Raw genomic sequence first — 5,655 nt, 5'->3', positions numbered from 1 at the left:
TGCCAGGACTTCCAGTTCTCCCTGCTTGTTTCCCAGGCTTCTTGCATTTGTGTATAAGCACTTGAGATAACTTGCTGATTGTCCCTCTTTCTCAGTATGAGGCAGGAGCCATTCCCTCTCGCGCGCTCCTGCTCGTGCTTCCTCCCGGTATCCCACTTCCCCACTTACCTCAGGGCTTTGGTCTCCTTCCCCCAGTGAATCTAGTTTAAAGCCCTCCTCACCAGGTTAGCCAGCCTGCTTGCTTTTAAACAATTTTAAACAAACTATTTAATACTGTACTCACCAATAATGATTGTGAAGCTTGGTTGAGGTGGGGCATAGTGGGGTCGGGGTGCGGGGGCTTGCCCCACTCCGCCCCTCTGGTGCTCCTGCCAGGGAGACAGGTCAGGGGCTTGCCCGCTCCCAGGCTGGAATGCCAGGCAGGCAGAGTGGGATAAGCCCCCACACCCCGACCCTGCTCCTCAGCTGGAATACTAGGTGGGCAGTATGGGGCAAGCTCCCACTCCCCGACCCCTTTCCCTGGCTGGAACACCGGGCGGGTGGAACAGGGCAAGCCCCCACACCCCGATCCCACTCTCTGGCAGGAGTACCGGGCGGGCGGCTGGAGCAGGGAGAGCCAAACAACCTTATAACAGAATGTTCGCAACTTTAAACGTGTATGTGGGGGAAAGCGAGCGACAGAGAGAGAGGGGATGGAGTGAGAGGGGGCAGGGCCTTGGAGGAGGGTTGGGACAGGGGCCAGGGCACGGGTATTGGGTTTTCTGCAATCAGAAAATTGGCAACCCTAAATCAGGGAGCTAAGTGTCTTTGTGTATCGAGCCTTTGCCTTATGCTGTTAGCAGGGAAGGTCACAAGTGCAAATCTCATTGTTATCCTATGGGGTCCGTTCCACTCATACTCTTCCCCATCAGCTCAGGAAATACCAGCTCATACTAGTAATGCCTTATCCAAAGATAAAATAAAAGGAAACCTTCTACAGGCATCCCCTGCACCATGCCTACAGTTCAGCCACAGCTAACTGAGAAACTGTGGCTTCCGGTTTCGCCCCAGTTATTTTCATCCTGCCCCCCTGCACACACAGGGCAAGTTGGTGGTCCAGTCTGGGTTACAAATCCTGCTGGCACAATCTTTTTCTCATAATACTGAAGCACTTCAGACCTGATTGCAACTAAGAAATGCAGCGTCCAGTGACAATGAAGCCTTGAACTAAGGTGCAGTTTGAGTTAAGCTCTGGATTATGGTTTGGCTGGCTGGCATTTTACCCCAAACATTTCACCTGTTTCTAGCTACAGCACCACAGGACGTAGCTGTGAAGATGCAGCACATTAAAACATTATGTCAGCAAGTCAGACTACAAAATCAAGGCCAGTGCAGAGTCAGAACCCCGCGGGCTGCCAATGGCTAATATTGATCAAGTTACTTGGGCCAAGATTATTCTTTAAAGTCTGTGCATATAAACCACCTGGTTCATGCATGCAAGTCAGGATGACATGCAAAAATGTACATGAATGCAGATTCCCATCTTGCACATGCATCCGATATTTTGCACTTGCAATTCATGTGCTGAAGAACGTTCGTGGGTTTCTAAATGGCTGGGCCTCAATTGCTCTGTGTTTCGGTTTCCCCATCTGTGAAATTGTGGTCATACTATTTTACAGGCTTAACTTTTTCAGGCTTAACTAATTTTTGTAAAGTACTCTGGCCTCCTTGGATAAAAGAGGCTTTAGAAGAGCAAAGCAGTGTGCGTGCTGATTATTTTAACTTGAACCTCCTAAAGAATGTACAGTACTTCTAGGTTAAGAGATGAGAGATCCAGACCTCTGGTTTTAAAGACATGATTAATCCATAATTTTCTTTGGGGGTTTTTTGTGTGGTTTTGTGGTCCCCAGTGTAAGAAAATGCCAAGATTTCTCTGCCACTGGCCCATAGGAAGTTGTCATTGAGACAGATGGGAAGCAGGTGCAGGCCACTTTTGATGCTGTTGTGGTATGCACTGGACATCATGTAGAGTCTCCTATTCCACTGGAGACTTTCCCTGGTAAATCACAATCATATTAGGTGAAATCCTGGCCCAGCTGATGTCAGTGGGAGTTTTGCAGGATTTGATCCGTTGTCTATGTAGGGCCTGAATAGCAGTACTCACTCAGTCTCCATGAGCACAGCTGGACTGTTTCCAGGAGTCAGTACTATTCAGGATAAGTACGGCTGCAGATTTGCCCTCTTAATGTCACAGGTAAAGAGTTTGTGCGTAGGAGAGCAATCCTAGTCCATGTCCCTACCAGCTCACCTAGCAGTTTCCTGGGGGCCCTGCCATGAGGACTGCCCAGGGGCAGGTGACCCCTGGCTTAGAGGGTCTGCAGCTCTGGGGCAGCACAGCCAAGCCAAGGTTTTCAGACTCCCTGCTGTGGAGCCTGGCAGTCTTGGAAGCCCTGAGAAACCTGACTCAAGTCTAGGCTCTCAGGACTTCTGGGCTCTCAGCTCCACAGCAGGGGGCCTGGAAGCCCTGACTCGAACCAGGGCTCTGAGCCTGGAAATCTGGGGGGTCAGTATCAAGGTTTCCGGATTCACTGCCATGGAGCTGCACTCGGGGTGAGCAGCTCTGGCGTAGCCCTGCCATATGGACCCCCCTGGTGCCAGACTCCAATGCGTCCCTATTCCCAGCCCCGCTGGCTCCCCAGCAGGCTGGGCAACCTCTTGAAAGGCCAAAACGTCTTGCAAACCATCACCAGCTCTTGTCAGCACTGCAATAGTTCGCTGCCAGTTCACTGGCTAACATGTATCATGCACCTACTTTGCACCTGCTAATTTCATACAGCTCGGGTTGTGTAGCCACAGAATGCCGAGATTTACCAGGGCTTGACACCAAAGTCTGGCCAAATTGTCACTTGGCCACTGACCTCTGAATGACAAGACCTTTGTTCTATCTGTTAGCCCAGCATGTCTACTTGTTGCCATTCCTCCTGAGCTTAATTTGTTCCCTTGTTCCCTTCCGGAGTTCCCGTTTCTCATGCAGCGACAATGAGTTGCTGTCTTGTGCTGCCCAGGCATTGCAGCTAATTTGTTAAGCATGCCAGCTGAGATTGCCACTTTCCTTGCCGGTATGAACGAATTGAAAGGCACCTACTTTCACGGCCAGGGATGCAAGAACCCAGAAGGGTTTCTGGGGAAGAAAGGCCTTGTGGTTGGAGAGGGGAACCCTGGAGCAGATATCGCTGTAGAGCTAAGTCAAAGAGGTGAGCAGATACAATTCCTGACATTGCTTACGAATTACTGGAGAGAGGTAATGTTTATATTCTGGTGCATTCATCTATTGCCAAACCAAGCACCAAAACATCATTATACTGGGAGAGCTTTTATTGAGGCTGGGACTAATGACCCAACAGGTCTTTCCCATAGTTTTTCTGACCACAGCCCAGATTTGGGATCAAGAGTTGCCATCATCAAACAGCCAGCAGATCTATATGACGTAGTTGGTGGTCTCAGTCCATATTTTAATGGTCAGATGTCCGACTCCCATAAACCATCACCATGTTTGGCCCCCTCCCAAAGCAATCTGCGGAAGCGTGGCCAAATGGGCATGGAAAATCAGCTACCCAGTTGTCTCCTGTCTTCCCTTCCCCTTCCATTCAGGATTGACACACCATGACAGAGCAGGGAGGGTTACACTTGGACAGGCTGTTCCTGTGCTGTGCCTGTCTTCAGGGCTGTCATTCCAGAACCCTCTGGGGACTCCAAATTCGCTCTAAAAATTGAACCCTAAGAATACAATCAAAGTATAACCGGAGGGCAGCTTCTGAACAGAGACAGCAACAGGTGCAAGCGGAGCATGAGCTCGGACCAGATGTTGCCAGCCCAGTAGGGGTGGTGTCTTCTTTTGTCAGTCTCATCCATAAGTCTCCAAACAGCATCATCAAAGATCCAAAGAGCGGCATTGTCCTCTGAGAGGAGCGTTTGGAGATGACAGAGGTTTGCTTCCTTTCACTTAGTTTCACATTGAATCTGGGTGAGAGAATTACACTCACTGTTGGAAGCTGAATTCTAGCTTGGCTTTCAGGTGTTTCTCAGCACCACCAGGGGCTCTGGAGTGATGAGCCACATTTCTGAGCATGGCAACCCCACAGAGATGATGTACAATACCCACCTGACTGATGTCATCAGGAATACTCTCTCTTTCCCCCCTTTCAGCTGGATGAATGAGAAGATGAATCAATGATTTAGCCATGGAAACTTACGGCTTGGTGCCCCAAGACAGCTATTTTCCACAAGCCTGGCCAGCAGGCCCACTGGGCAACTGGGGAAGGGCTAGATAATGGACTGTGCCAAATATTGGGCCATTTCTGCAATATGTTTATGTTCAGTTTTTCATAACCTAATCTTTGGCCAAAGGATATTTTGGTGGAGCCGTGCAGAGGTGAATCTGAAGGTGGAAGACCTCTTTCTCCAAGTACAGTGTTCTCCCTGTAACTTGGCCTTCTGAATTGGAAATTACAAGGCAGAGAGTGGGGGAAAATCATAACTAAATATCCAGAAGGAGACCTGTTGCTTCCCACATAATGGGAGTACATTCTACAAAGCACTGTTCCCGGTGGCTAGAGCATTGGCCTGAGCCTCAGAAAAGCCAGGTTCTAATCCCAGGTCTGCCATTGTCCTGCTGGGTGACCTTCAGCAAGTCTCTGTGCCTCAGTTTCTCCATCTGTAAAATGGGGGGTGATGATCCTGGCCCCTTTTGAGATCTAATGGCTGACAAGTGCAATGTAAGAGCTAGGGATGATGATTAACATCATCATCCTTTAGGCTTCACTTTAGTAAAGCTCCTTCACTACAGCCATTTGTGCAGCCTGTGTACACAGCAGGATTTTTCCAGCAACCATGGGTAGTCTCTCTGCAAAGTACTTCCTTCAGGATGCCCCCTTCACCAGCCATCAAGCAGCCTGGTGGACTAAAGAATGCCTGCAGATGACTGCTCGGTTTGGAATTCATGATCCTGGCAATAGCTGGATGCCATTTACTCTGCTCCCTCTTCAAAGAAAAGCGATTGCAGGGAATAGACCTGTTTCGTGACTTGTTCTGTCCAACTCCCATTGGCTAACGGGTTGTCCTCTTGTCTCACTTTGCCTCTGTACTGCAGAACCAAGAGCCAAGGGTCAGCAATGACCGTCCCAGCCATATCCTCTGTGGTGGCATGGTGGTGGAGCCCAATGTGAAGGAGTTCACCGGAACTTCCGCCATCTTAGAAGATGGGACTGTGGAGGAGAAGGTGGATATTGCCATCTTCACCACAGGACACCACTCCTCTTTGCCCTTGTTGGAGGAGACAACAACACCAGGTCTCACTGTATAAATACATCTTCCCTCAAATTGGAGAAATCAACACTGGCAGTTGTTGGCCTCACACAGCCACTCGGTCTATCCTGTGGGGACAGGAGACTATGAACCTTACCTCTTTGAGAGCACAGAGAGCCCCAGTCACTTGAAGTATTGTGGGGGGGTAATCCCTGAGCCCAGTTTCACTCCCACCTCTGAAAAAGCATCAGACGTGCAAATATGCAAAGGGGCAGAGAAAAGATTATCATCCCCTGTTTCTCCCTCAGGGAGTGCAGCATGGTGGCTAAATCCAGAAAAGCTAAGTCATGAGAAGGCTAGGGGATAGGGATA

The 5,655-nt window shown here is 49.5% G+C and overlaps 1 pseudogene; it reads left to right on the top strand.

Moving 5' to 3' along the window:
- Positions 1–3,100: 3,100 nt before the first annotated feature.
- On the top strand, positions 3,101–5,433 carry LOC125641296 (flavin-containing monooxygenase 2-like; annotated as a pseudogene).
- The last annotated feature ends 222 nt before the right edge of the window (positions 5,434–5,655 follow it).

This window comes from Caretta caretta, chromosome 8, assembly GCF_965140235.1.
Source record: "Caretta caretta isolate rCarCar2 chromosome 8, rCarCar1.hap1, whole genome shotgun sequence".
NCBI classification, from domain to species: Eukaryota; Metazoa; Chordata; order Testudines; family Cheloniidae; genus Caretta; species Caretta caretta.
Note: the sequence above shows the minus strand (reverse complement) of the source record. Positions and strands in the feature narration are given on the sequence as shown.